Here is a 14162-nt window from a genome sequence, read left to right on the forward strand (position 1 = left end):
AAGCTAAGACAGAAAGATTTCAAGTTTGAAGCCAACCTAGGCTTTGTAGCTAAATCTCTGAGAAAAAGAGGGGTGGGTGGAAATCAGCAGGAAGCCAGGTGCAGTAGCTCACACCTGTAATCCTAGCTACTCAGGAGGCTGAGTCTGAGGATCAAGGTTCAAAGCCAGCCCAGGCACCAAAGGACCTGAGACTCTTATCTCAATTAACCTCTAGAAAACTGGAAGTGGGGCTTGTTTCAAGGGTAGGGCTGTAGCCTTGAGCTTGAAGAGCCCAGGTGTAGTGCTCAGGCCCAGTTCAAGGCCCATAACCCCCCTCCCCCCCACACACAAAAATCAGCAGGAGCAGAATGAATAAGTTTTATTTCTTTGTTCATTGTTGATGGCTTAAAAAAAATTTCCCTGTGTCATTACTGTGAACATTTTGCTTTATGGTCAGTAAATACTGGGGAGGTAAAGGACAGGGAGGAAGCTAACAATAGCCCACAGTCCCAAGCATTTCTTCATAGCAGTATGCATTCCTTTGTAAGAAAACATTTTGTGATTTTTTTTTCTTAAATAAGCAATTGACAATAACAACTTTTGGTGGTACTTTTTTCTTTTTCTTTCTTTCTTTTTTTTGCCAGTTCTGGGGCTTGAACTGGGCCTGCGTGCTGTCCTAGGGCCTCTCTCTGATCAACGTTAGCACTCTACCACCTGAACCACAGCACCAAGTCTGGCTTTTTCTTATTGGAGATAAGAGTGTCTCGTGAACTTTTCTTCCTGGGCTGGCTTCAGACCACAATCCTCAGATTTCAGCCTTCTGAGTAGCTAGGACTACAGGCATGAGCCACTGGCACCCTGCCTAGAGATACTTCTTACAAGACAAAGAACAAATAACACACTTACTGACCACTATGCCCTGGACCCATCAGGTGCACAGTTCTAGAAGTGGTTATTAAGGTCTCCTCACTTTAAACAGTCCCTTCTGTGATGCTCCCACAGGATGGAAGGGCATACAAGAACTGAGAACTCAAATGCCCCCATAACTTTCAGCATAGAACAGTGAAGTTGGTGTGCCAGACTGGAGGGGAGACAGTCACCCCATACTCTTTAAACACTCCCACAAGATCTGAATCTAGATCCAGACATATCACCCTTTGACCCCATTCCTGGAGGCCTCCTGCAGGACAGAACCTTTAAAAACCACAGCTGCTCTCCCCATCCCCGTCACTGCTCAGGCCATCCCCACTCCACCTGACTGTCCTCTCCCGTCTCAGTCCTCCCTCATCCTTGAGGGCCTAGGTTCCAATCCTGCCTCCTCTTCCGTGAACAAATTGTGTCCCTCAGGATCCCCATCCAAACTGAGGTTTCTTTAAAGAGAGATCTAGGCACCTGAATCCACCAGTTCCAGTAGCAGTGCTTCCAAATGGATTAGCTCCAGGATAGCTGAGATCCATCCCTGAATCCCACCCCAAATGCTTTGGAAAGGACCTGCTTCTGGGATCCCAACGATTAAGTGACAGGTACCACTCCTCATTCACATGATGCAAACCCTGGGATGCCACTTTTCTCTAGCCTCTTCTCGAAGATTATTCTCCTGGCAGAAGACAACCTTCCTAGTGACCCCAATGCACCCTGGAGGAGGGCACAAATAAACCAAATGGGCCTCTCCTCTAGATTCTACCTGATTCCTCTCCTGCCTCTTCTCCCTTTCTCAAACGTTGATTAAGGTCTATTGTTGCTAAGTTGCTAAGAAAAAATAAATAAATCACCTGGATTTAAAATACATATCTCCTCTGGAAGAGTGACATTTTGGCCTTTCATCCAAATGAGCTTTTAAGCAAGGACAAAGGAATCATTCAGTCATTCAACCAAGACTTATGGCTACATTTGTAAGGAGGTGAAATAGTAACATAGCCTTCCACAACACTTGCCAAGAAAAATGTGTGTTATGTTACCAAAGTAAAAGATATGGTGTTTAGTCAAAATATAGGCAGACTGATGAGCTAAAAATCCAGTGTCTTTTAACAAGAAAATTCAAAGCACCCCAGTCTGAACTATTTCAGAAATGGCTGTTATCACATACTGAAGAAATGACAAATGTGGAATCATCAGAGACCATAGCAATCCATCTTGGCACCTCCATCCATCTATGCTATTCCACTAGACCTTGTTTTTGTTTTGTTATACTGTCCCTGCATGATCTACCATTCCCACAGTTTTCCTTTCCTTTCTCTCCCTCCTAGATGGTGTCATGAGTGGGGTAAGGATGAAAAACTGTCATGCCATTCCCCAAAACCACTGGTGTCCACCTGAGCCTTCACTACACTACTCAGTGTCTGCCCTTGCCTGAAATTTCCATTAGAAAGAGATTTCTCCCCCTAAAAGGACCTATCAGAACTTAAGGAACAGAAATTCAAAAGAGAAACATTCAGTTAAAAATAGGAGCATTCACAAGAGATATTTTAAGTTCATTTGAAGAAAATAATTCCTTATGTGGTGAAGAGAGAAGAAAAGTAAAATGGCTGCATCTCATTTAAAGAACAAAAGTTAGAAAAGTTCCTCAAAAGCTTAATTGAGCCACCAAATAATACATGTAAAAATACATCTCACTAGTTCCAAATGCCAAATGTAGTTGTTCCTTGGTACTAAAGAGGGATTGGTTGGTTCCAGAACCCTGGAGGATCCAAAAACCCTGAGATGTTCAAGTTTTTAATATGCGGGGGGGGGGAACAGTATTTGCATATGAACTACCAACAACACAATGCCTAATACAATGTAAATGCTGTATAAATAGCTGTACAATGTGTTTAATTTATTATTGTTATATACCCTCTATTGGAAAACTCAGATATGGATTTAGAAAAGCTGACATCATAACAAAGCCACTGTGCTCTTTCAATGTTAGATAAATATAGTTGATTGTGAAAATTACCAAGCTTCCCATTGAACAAGCTAGGGCCCAACTTGAAGGTTTTGATCTTTTTAAAATACAGTTTTGCTACTCCTTGATCACGATTAGGAAAAAAGAAGCACTAGGATGTCAAGTGCTTTCCAAAGAAACTACATAACTTAGAAAACTTCGAAGCACAATTCTGGTTTATGGCTCCTAAATACCTTGCTAGAGTGTTAACACCTACAATATGAATTCCTGACATCAGGGGACTCATACAATGCACCTGAGAAAGTGGCTGTTCAGGTTTTACATTATTTTGCAAAGGAAGGGGTGTGTAAAGCCAACACTTAGGGCTGCCATGGTTACCAAGATATCTGATGTCAACTTTGGAACCAAAACCTCCTTCCACAAGATCTCAATCACTAGTCAGTCATCCTACCCAGGGTCGCTCTTACAAGACTCTCACCCTAGTTAAAGTCCTGTGGTTCCCCTGGGGTCTTCTACAGACAGAAATCTTCTCTCTCTCCCCTCACCCCCCCCCCCCCCGCCCTCTGGCAAAGCTCTCCCTCTTTGGTAGCTGTGGCAAGTTTCCTTTGTCATGTTCCCTGCTCTGCTCTGCCCGGACCTTTCCAATCTCCTTTACCTCTACAGACTTCAAGATGCCTAACTCTGCTGGCCACATTTGTACCCCATCCCAAGCTCAAGACTACACCTCTGGCTCTCTTGGTTCCTGGCAGCTTTGATTTTGAGTCTTATCTCTCTCCCCCACCCCCAAGCAGGCCTCAGCAGCGCTGGGTTAAGCTTGTTGCTGCTCTTCCCTTACGCCTTGTTCCCAGGACACTCAGATGCCACTATGCTGGAAGAAAAAGCAAAGCTGCCCAAAGCCCAATATCTTTCTTTTTTCTTTTTTGGCTAGTCCTAGCACTAGGACCTCCACGCTGTCCTCGAGCACTTTTGCTCAAGCCTATAGCCCTCTGTCATTTGAGCCACAGCACCACTTGCCGTTTTTTTCTGTGTATGTATGACCAAGGAATAGAATCCAAGGCTTTGTGCATTCTGGGCAAGAACCCTACCACAAAGCCACACTCCCTGCCCAAGTTCAGTATCTTAACTCACCTCCTCCACACCTCCCTTAACTGCTTTCCTTATATAAATGACCGTGAGTCATTTTATCTCTCACCTTTTTAAATACAACATACAAGCACACACACTTTATACTGTACCATCCCTGCTCTGTGAGGCCCCCAGTGCCCCCACTCACAAGCTAATTAGGTGGTCTAAGTAAACAAATCTCTTAACTTACTTAAACCAAGCAGTATCTGTCTAAAACAAACAACAACAAAAAGAAGTTACAGGGCCAATCATTAGGCCAGTAAGTGCTTAGGTGGAAACAGGGAACTGAACTGAGAATAAGGACACGGCTGTGCTAAGCAGGATACTCAGGGAGAGAACAGTGGGGTAAGCTGAGGCAGAGGACACAGCAGGTACCATAGCCAGAGGCAGGAGAGCTAGTGAGGAAGAAGCAGGTGGGAGAGGAGGGTAGACCACCAGCAACTTGGTAGGTGACAATGGTGGAACTTTGCCTTCATTCTGAGACATGGAACCAATGGAGGAGTCTAAGTAGATAAGTCACTTTAAAAAGATCCCTCCAACCTCCTTCAGAGAAGAAAGAAGGGAAAGGGGGAGCTGTGCTAGGGGCCCTGAACAGCCTGGACTCTGACCAGACAGGTCACCACACCTGCTCCACAGCAAGAACTTTCAGTAGCTCCCATTACCTCTGAACTATCAGGTGCGGTGCTGTGGCCCACTGCCCTCCTCCAGGCTCCCCACTGCTCTGCTGGCAGGTCTCCAGGAGCCTTCTGCATGTCCTCTATGCTCCTTGCTACAACCCCTCAGCTGCCTGACTTCCTTTCTCTGCCCCTGAAGTGTTATTCATTCTGCCAGGCAAAGCCCAAATGTCACTGCCCAGGAAACCTACTGCGAGCTCCAAATACAACTGCTCATCCCTCCATTCCCAGTTAAGTATCCACCTACTGCAAGACCCAGAACTTCCTGACCCCTGGCATGTGTGAGATGCTCAATCCGTGCACGTGGGCTAGTACACAGGCTTCCTGCTCACTAGCCACTACCCCGAGCTCTTAATGATGGGCTACTACTGTCATGTGGAGGGGTTCCACTGACATAGCCACTGGGTGACAGAACTCTTGACAAGCTGGACAACCACAAGGAGTGGACAAACTTGAATCTAGCCTTTGGTGACTCCTGTCCTAGTGTGCCCACACAGTGTCACAGTTGCCTAATGTGGTTTTACTTAAATCTACAAATGCAGAGAATAGCACTCAGAGGGACTAAATCAAACAGTTAGCAGCAGTTACAGTGCCAAGTCATGGTGGAATTTCCATTTCCTTTATCTTGAATATTATTTCTAAATAAATAACTTATAAGAAAAAAGAAGCTTTTTAGGAAGAATGCCAAAATAGCACCACATCATAAAGAATGAGTCCAATTTTTTTTAAGTATTCAATATACATACACGTGAGAGGACTGGCTATTTAATACACTAACACAGAAAGATTACCAAAGTTAAAAAGGTTTAAATAGCTTTTTGGAAGTAGCAATTAAAACAATTGGCCCTGTGCTCTTATATCTGAAATAATTGTCTCACAACGTTAAGTGGTGTTGAGGATCTTGGGCTCTTATCAAAGTCTCTCATCTCAATCCCAGGTGCTCTGGAACCCAGTGTATATTATTATATTAGCTCCTGCACATTAGCTCCAGTCACATAAGCGAGCCTGCCACCCTGCATCGTATGTGTCAGGGACGACCCCAGCGAGGAAAAATGTACATTTAAACGAAATGCCTCATCAACGAAGTGTTGAATCAAGAGATCTGACTCTGAAGAATTCTATGTAACTTTTGAATGAAATAGTTATTTAAACAGAGAAAATATGGTTGCTTTAGTCATCATTTTTTGTTTGTTTGTCAGTCCTGGGACTTGCACTCAGGGTCTGAGCACTGTCCTTGGGCTTTCCTCAAGGATAGAGCTCCACCACTTGAGCCTCAGCACCACTTCCAGCTTTTTCTGTGTATGTGGTACTGAGGCATCGCATGCATGCTAGGTAAGCACTGTACCACTAGGCCAAACTCCCGGCCTTCATCATGTTCTTCATGGAATAAAAGAGGGGTCAGGAAAATGTATGTTACTTAGATGTATCCTTCACTCAGGTCAGGCAATGCGTCTATCCATAGTCACACCATGGAGTGGCAAAAATAAAATCTGAATTCAACCAGGTCTTGTGAAACAGAGCTGGGTGATTCATTGTGTGATTCTACTTAAATGAAATTGAAGAACAGACCCTTCCAACACACACACACACACACACACACACACACACACACACACACACACCACGGAAGTGGCACTGTGGCTCAAGGGTAGAGTGGTAGCCTTGTGCCTTAAGCTGAAGAGCTCAGGGACAGCACCAGGCCCACAGTTCAAGCCCCTATGACCTATAAAAGAAAAGGGGGGGAAAAACCCTAACCTGTGAAAATATAACAATGAAATCCCCCACTGTACAGCTAATGAAAACTAATTTTTAAAAATCTATACAGAAAAGTTGTAACAATTCTCTTTATGAGGTGAGGGTATTGACTAGAGAGGAACTCGAGAATCTTTTGGTAAAACAGACTTCTTGATCTTAAGTATCAATGCCCTTTGCATACACAACTCTATGCTGTATCTCAAGAGGAAAGAACAACTCCACCAACGTATTCCAAATTCATGCTCTTAAACATCACCCAATCACTGACAGAGCCTGAACCCAACTCTAGAATTGATATCCTTGGATATTCCCTTTATTAAAAACATTGTGGTAAGCATGCATATCCTCAACACATCAGAGTTAATACATCTGAATAACAAATCTGGTTTAAAATGTCACAGAATGAAAAATAGAAAGTATCAGTTTCCTAGCTACTGGGAATTTCCCCACTGCAGCAACATCAGCTTTGAAGAGAAAATGAAAAAATAAAATAAAATAAACTCTGCTCAAAGGGAACACTTACAGGAGCACAGGAAATAATTTGTGACAATTATTTTAAATGTGGAGTTAACACAAATATTTCAAGGTACATTATTCTTTTATCAACAATGTAGATGCTTAAAAAGTTGAATTTTATTATAATAAGCCATGCCAAGAAGACAAAGCTAGCGAGAAAAAGGCATTATATTCACAGATGGAGCATGCAAACACCTTTACCCAGCTCAACAGAAAACTCAGTACAAATATCTTTTTCCGGCAGTAAAGTAAGCAGAGGCCCTACTAACATTCTCCATCAAATAACAAGCTCCTCTCACTGAGGCTTTGTAAGGAGTGAAGAGCCGCATCACCAGTAGATGATGATGAAATCATTACATCAATTCTCTCAAAGCCTTACCCCACACATGCACACACCTCTTATCCAAACAATAATTGCCTCTCCAGAGAGAGGACTATATTCATCCTACAATTTGGAGATAGATTGGTAAGTGCCTCCTAACAGCTAGGGCACCTGAGAGCAAGGAGAAAAAGACAGCTGGATCCACACCTGTTGGGGGTGGGCTATCCTCTTTATAGGGTGTGTTCCATTGTGTAGCCAGGAAATATGGCTTCTAAATGGCCACAGCCTTTTTTCATTAGTGTTTTAACCTTCTGTACCCATTAAGCAATTGATGAAAATGACTTTAGCTTTCCCTAAGCATTTACATAGAAGACTAACTGGCCATTAGGAGAAATTTTATTCTGGTAATTTATGCACCACTATCAGTCATATGACAATGGATTGATCGCATAATCAAATAACCCAGTTGCAAGATTTCGGTATTTATAAATTAATCTTGTGCATTTAGGAACTTTAAAAGTTTGAACAGACTGTGTAATAGTTCTATCAAAAAAAAAACTCATTAAGTTAGAATAAAAGCAAAGATTAGTGTCAAGGACAAAGAATTTCAAGGACAAATCAGTCAATAAATTATGGTAAAAAGAAAGAGAGGGGAGAGAGAGGAGGGGGGGGAAGAAGAGAAGAGAAAAGGAAAGGAAAGGAAAGGAAAGAAGGAAACCAAAGACGGGGAGTTTGGCCTAGTGGTAAAGTGCTTGCCCAGTATGCACAAAGACCCGGGTTCAATTCCTCCGTACCACATACATAGAAAAAGCCGGAAGTGGTACAGAAGATAGAGTGTTAGCCTTGAAAATGCCCAAGGACAGTGCTCAGGCCCTGAGTTCAAGCCCTAGAATTGGGGGAAAAAGAATCAAGAAAGAAAGAAAGAAAATCAGAATTGCTAGGAGACATTAAAAGCTTTCTCTTTGAACAAAGGATTTATCTTTTCTCCTAACCCTCCATCAGGTGAAAAGGCTCCACACATTTGTCGAGGACATCCCTGCTTTATACAATCATGGAAAAATAAAATGATTAATGTTTTTGGATTCAGTTTTTTAAAACAAAGACACTCTTAGGGGAGGAACACAAAGGTGCAATGCCTCAATGCCTCTGATCATATATTTATCCAAATGAACTCCAGTAAATAGAACAAGAGCTTTTTTTCTCTCTTTTTATCTTGTTTGTTCATTTATCTGTCTTTGTAAAGGGATAAAAATGGGTGAACAAATGCAGCAGTGGTACTCACTGTCCAACAATAAATGTATTTATTTCCTGACTTATGAAACAGTAGCCCCTCTGTATATCACCCTTATAATTAAAAAATATATATTTAATGTTAAAAAGCAAAGAAAATACACATTTGAACAAACAGTACATAAACAACCATGAAATATCAGCTCCACTTTTCTATTTTTAGCATAACTGTAGTTTATCAGAATTAGAGAAATCCAACTGAACTCTTAAAATAAATCCTGGAACCTATGTGCCCAGCTCCTTCACAAGTCCAGAAAAATCAATTCATAGTATTTTTACAATAGACAAATTATATCTACTTTCCTCAAATGCAATTTCATTCTTTGAATTTTAAAAACCTACTATCTGTGTCTGCCAAATTCCTGATTTTGAATCTACACGTATCTGATCAGTCCCCATTGGATCATGATTTTTGGCAAGGAGAGGCCAGCACTTCTTAACTCCTCTGGGGCAGTGCTAGGAGATCGGCAACCATCCTATTTTGTCTTCAAAAACAACAACAACAAAAAAAAACCATCCTGCTAAGCAAGGTCCCAAATCGAAATAGGGGAAATGAGGCACAAGTAAATAACAACTTTCTCAGGGTCGAGGAACAGTGGTGACAAAATCAAGACTTGTAAAGGCTGGGAGGAGGGACAGGTTTATTCTCTACTCAAGTGGAGTTCCTTCCTCCCACAAGGCTCCAGCACTTCTCTGACCTGCAATCCTGATCTGGTTTTAAGAACACAGGTATCCCGGGTAAAGTTCCCCAGATCCCACCGAGCTGAATCATCTCCATTCAAAAAGAAACAAGTGGTAGCTAGGGCGGTGGGAAGCGATGGCCCTGCTCGGCCAGCCCTCCCTGTGGGTCAGCTCTCACGAGAGCCCCGTCCCCCGCCCTCCACGTCCTACTCCAGGCCCGGTCGTCGCCTCCTTTACCATCCCATTACCTCCCGAGGCACAAATAATTACGCTGGGAGAATTAGTTATAAAACGCAGCCCACATTCACCAACCGGCTTCACAACCTGAAAAGCTAGGCTCCAACAAGCGAGGAGCAGGAAAATAAGGTTCTAATTGTCCTGAACAATTAAGTTTATCGAGTTGGGGCGGCCATTGGGGAGGTACCGGAGCAAAGATAAACAAGCAGGAGAACCCTTCCCAACCTAGATTATGCCGTATTTTTGAAGATGACCTTCCACGCCGTGGCACTTAGGAGTTGTTTCTCGCCTGCCCTTCTACTTGATGGAAGACCAGGGGAGTTCAGCGGCTCTCTAATCCCCGGGGTGCAAAACACTGAGGGCTAGGAATGAATCGGGTGCTTCTGTTTTTACCGCCTTCGGAAGGGTCCGAGGCTCCCCACCTCCTGCGTCCCGGGCGAGTTGCCGGGTTAATCATTCAACACGGGCGGCGTGTGTGTGCGTGTGTGCGTGTAACTACATAGGCATACATATATACTAGAGGTCAAAGGAAAAGGTTCCCCCTAAGTTACGCAGAAGCCGGTCTGGGGGCCCCCGCGGCCGAGCTCGCGGTGGGGGGCAGGGAGAGGCTGCCGGCGGCTCCCGGGCTCGCAGAACACCTGATCTCCCCATGCGGCACCGGAGGCCGGCGCAGCGCGAGGGTGGGGTGCGGGGGTGCGGGGGCGCAGGGCGAGGGCGCCGGCGAGCGAGCACACACCGCGCGTCCCAGCCCCCCACAGGCGCCGGGGCGCCCCAGAGCAGAACACCGAGCCCGCCGATGCCCCTTCCCAACCCGGCGTCGTCCGCCCGGGAGCAGGAGACCCGGAAGATGAGGTGCGGCGGGAAGGGGACCGTGTCCAGGCCCGGGGCGGGAGGGTGCGGAACGGAGCAGGAGGCTCCGCAGAACCGCAACAAGGTTTCGCCATCTCCTTCCTCTGGGGTGCCGAGGTGCCGAGGCCCATAGGCGGCTGGAGCCACCCAGGAGCGGCTTCCTCGGCGGAGGCGCCGAGACCCGGCCGGAACTGCAGAGGGGTGACACGGGAGAAGGGGTGCGAGGGAGGATCGGGGGGCGAGGAGGTGGAGGCATGGAAGAAGAGGGGGGCGGCGGGGCGCCCCCACAGTCAGGGCCCTACCTTGCCCAGGAGCAACTCCAGCTCCGGGGGGGGGCGGCTGGGGCGGGGGATCCCGGCCGCATCCACGTCCCGGCCGCTCCGCGCGGCTCAGCCCGGGGACCGCCGCCGCTCACGCTCCATGCGCGGCGCCCGGGACAGGTGGCCCGGCGGGGTTGGCGGCGGGGATGGATCAGGCTCCGGCTCGCCTCGCCTCTGGCACTTGTTGCCGCCACCGAGGCCACAGTGATACACTCCCAGCTCCGACTCCCGGCGCCGCCGCCGCCTCGGGGCGCCAGGCTGGCCCCGCCCCAGCCCCGGTCCGCTTGCCAATCAGGACTAGCCCCGCCCCTCGCGTCACCACCCCGCCCGGCCGCCAGGCAGACCCGCGCCCCAAGTTTCGGGAAGGCCGGACTCGGGACATCTAGGCGGCTCGCAGAGCCATCCCTGTTTCGAGTACCCTGCGCCTTCCAGGGGTCTTCCCATCCCCCCGCCCTCGCCAGAAAAGCCTAGGATTTGGGTGGGGAAAGAAGGCTCCAAAGACAGGCAGTCACCCCCCGCCCGCGCCCCTCGGTTTAAAACTCTCCAAGCCTATCGTGCCGCAAGTCCACCCTAAAACCCAAACTTCTTTTTGTCGTCGGTGAGAGACTGAGGAAGAAACGACTGGGAGGAGGACTCCGACGACCTTTCCTGGCCAGGCCCGTGCGTAACTGGGTCCTAGACGGGATCCTGGCGGTCCCTCAAGTACTAGGGACGGCAAGAAATGATTCCACGATGGGGGAGAGGGCAGCCTGGGCCCAGGAGGAGTCGGGAGGTTCTGGGTTCTTGTGGTGAGGTGCACAGTGTTTTCTAGAGGTCCCGTTCAAGTCTCAGGAAGCAGGAAATGCAAGGTGCGGAGGGCACTGGGTCGCAGCCACGGGGGCTGGGCTGATCCTAGGCGCAAACAGCTGAGCGCTGACCCCCGGGAGGCCGCGGGACTTCGCGGGCTGGAGGTGGGCGGAGCGCCAGTCACACCCGCCCCGGGCGGGGGGACCCCGGCCCGCCGGCGCTCAGCGCCCCTGCAGGCGCCCCAAAGCTCTGCACAGCACAATGACTCCAAGCTGCTGTCGACTGCAGTTTGGAGCCCTAAGGTAAACCCGAGGGTCGGGGAGGGACCCAAGCCCCGCCCGAGGCGCACCGCTGACCTTAATTCTCACCTCCACTAGTTGAAAACCATACCTTCCGGATAGGCATAAGGAGGGATTGAGAACACTCAGCCCCAACTACTGCATTTTGCTTTTTCTTTCAAAAGACACCTGGCAGTCAAACTCAGATAATGAGGTATACCTTGCCATAGGGTACTGGTGGCTCACGCCTGTAATCTAAAGAGCTACTGAGGAGCTGAGATTTGAGGATTTCCACTGAACTCCAGCCCAGGCAGGAAAGTCAGTGAGATTTTTATCTCCAATTAACCACCAGAGAACCGGAAGTGGTGCTGTGGTTCAAAGTGGTAGAGCACTAGCATGGAGCCAAAAGAGCTCAGGGTCCGGGCCCAGGCCCCAAGTTCAAGGCCCATGATCAACAGGATGCATAGTCACGTGGGTGTGGCTCTCTAAATGGGAATTCTCAGTAGATCTGGAAATGTTATAGTTTTCAATCTTCAGGCTTTTCTACTTTGATCATATAACTCTCCTAAGACTGACACTAGTTGGTCTCTGTATTCACAGAAAAGAAATCTGGAATGATGATACATCATGTGGACTGTTAACCAAGGTTACCAGGTTTGGAACTAAAGAAGGCAAAAGAAGATAGATTTTATATTCTTATTGACTGGACTTTGTTTTTTCAGCTTGACTTACTTTCATAATTTAGAAAGCTAATAAAACTTCTTTGTTTTTGTTTTGTTGTGGGGTCTAGTCTTCATAAATGTTTTTTAATTGTACTGAGAGTTGAACTCCCTAGGCACCTCTGAGCCACCCTAAGGTCCTTTTGTTTACTTTTTTGTCTCCCCCCACACTTTGTTTGTCTTTATGTTGTTTTTTGCCAGTCCTGGGGCTTGAACTCAGGGCCTGGGATCTGTCCCTAAACCTTTCTGTGTTCAAGGCTAGTGCTCTACCACTTGAGCCACAGCACTATTTCCAGCTTTTTCTGTTTATGTGGTACTGAGGAACTGACCCCAGGGTGATGCATGCTAGGCAAACACTCTACCACTAAGCCACATTCCTAGCCCTCATTGGTTATTTTGAAATAGGGTGTGTTTCCTGCCCAGATGTGTACTTGGGTTTCAAACGCCCCTATTTCAATCTTCCCTATTGTACAAGGAGAGTCTGGAATCAAAGACCTCTGTGAAGGCTGCTGTTGCACCGTGATCTACCCAACTTCAGCCTCCCAAGTAATGAGTATATGTGAGCCACCGGGTATATTGCTCCTAATAAAACGTTTTCAAGGAAACAGAAGCAGGAACCAGTAACTCACGCCTGTAATCCTAATTACTCGGTCTGAGATCAGAGGGTCACAGTTCAAGTCAGCTCAGACAGGAAAGTCCAAGAGACTCATCTCTAATTCACCACCAAAATACTGGAAATGGAGCTGTGGCTCAGCCTTGTAGAATGCTAGCCTTGAGTAAAAAGAGCTCGGGGACAGTGCCCAGGCCCTGAGTTTAAGCCCCATGACTGACAAAAAATAAATCAGAAATTAACAATTCCACAGAGTATAAATTAATAGATAAGTTGAATCTGTTCTTTAATTCTATGTCAAAGTAATTTTTTTGGCCAGTCCTGGGGCTTGAACTCAGTGCCTATACACTGTCCTGGGACACTTTTTGCTCAAAGTTAGCACTCTTCCACTTGAGCCACAGCACCACTTCTGGTTTTTCTCCTGTATATGTGGTATTGAGAAATCAAACCCAGGGCTTCATGCATGCTAGGCAAGCACTCTACCACTAGGCTATGCTCCCGGCCCCCTCAAAATAATCTTGAGTCTATGTTCACTTTGGTTTAAAGGTTTGCTGGGCTTCTGCTTTGATCATTAAGTGTTATAAAGGGACAAAGCTGACATCTGAAGATTTTGCTGCATTATCAGACTAGTATTTTTTTTGTTTTTACTACAGTGTGTTTGGGTCTGCATCTTCCTTTTAAATGCTCTCTCAGTAGCCACAGACATGCTTTCAAGGATTGCCAGCCAAGGAGTTTTTAATTCAGGAACTGTTACAATGTCAGCTGGCAACCCACAGGGACATTATGCTTGTGTCCTTCACAGCTGCCAAAGGCTGTCCAGGCCCTGAAATTAAAACATAAGGGCATTCTCTCCATGGCGCTATTAATTAGTGCAGCTGGAAATGCATCAACAACAGTTTACACTTGTGACTTGGAGAAGTAATTCAGTGCTGGATTCTAAGCTCATTTTGGCTCCAGTCCTTTCTTTTAGAGGAGGACTGAGCTTCATCAGCAGGGAGAGATATAATATTCATTTCTTGGAGATAGGACTGAAGTGGTGTCAGTGGCAGACACATTCTTAACAATGTGCTTAACAATTAAAGCTGCCAGAGTTATGTAATTACTATTAGGTTATGGGCCAAAGCATAGTGTAAGGTG

General features: G+C 46.5%; 1 protein-coding gene across 1 annotated transcript in view; it reads right to left on the reverse strand.

The window, feature by feature from the left end:
* B3gnt2 (UDP-GlcNAc:betaGal beta-1,3-N-acetylglucosaminyltransferase 2) overlaps positions 1–10831 on the reverse strand; it is a 28886-nt gene extending 18055 nt beyond the window's left edge. The window contains exon 1 of the mRNA XM_090336838.1: positions 10615–10831. The gene's annotated coding sequence lies outside the window, so the exon portion shown is untranslated. The remainder of the gene's footprint in view (positions 1–10614) is intronic.
* Positions 10832–14162: the final 3331 nt, after the last annotated feature.

Source organism: Megascapheus bottae, chromosome 7 (assembly GCF_031878675.1).
Source record: "Megascapheus bottae isolate mThoBot1 chromosome 7, mThoBot2.hap1, whole genome shotgun sequence".
NCBI classification, from domain to species: Eukaryota; Metazoa; Chordata; class Mammalia; order Rodentia; family Geomyidae; genus Megascapheus; species Megascapheus bottae.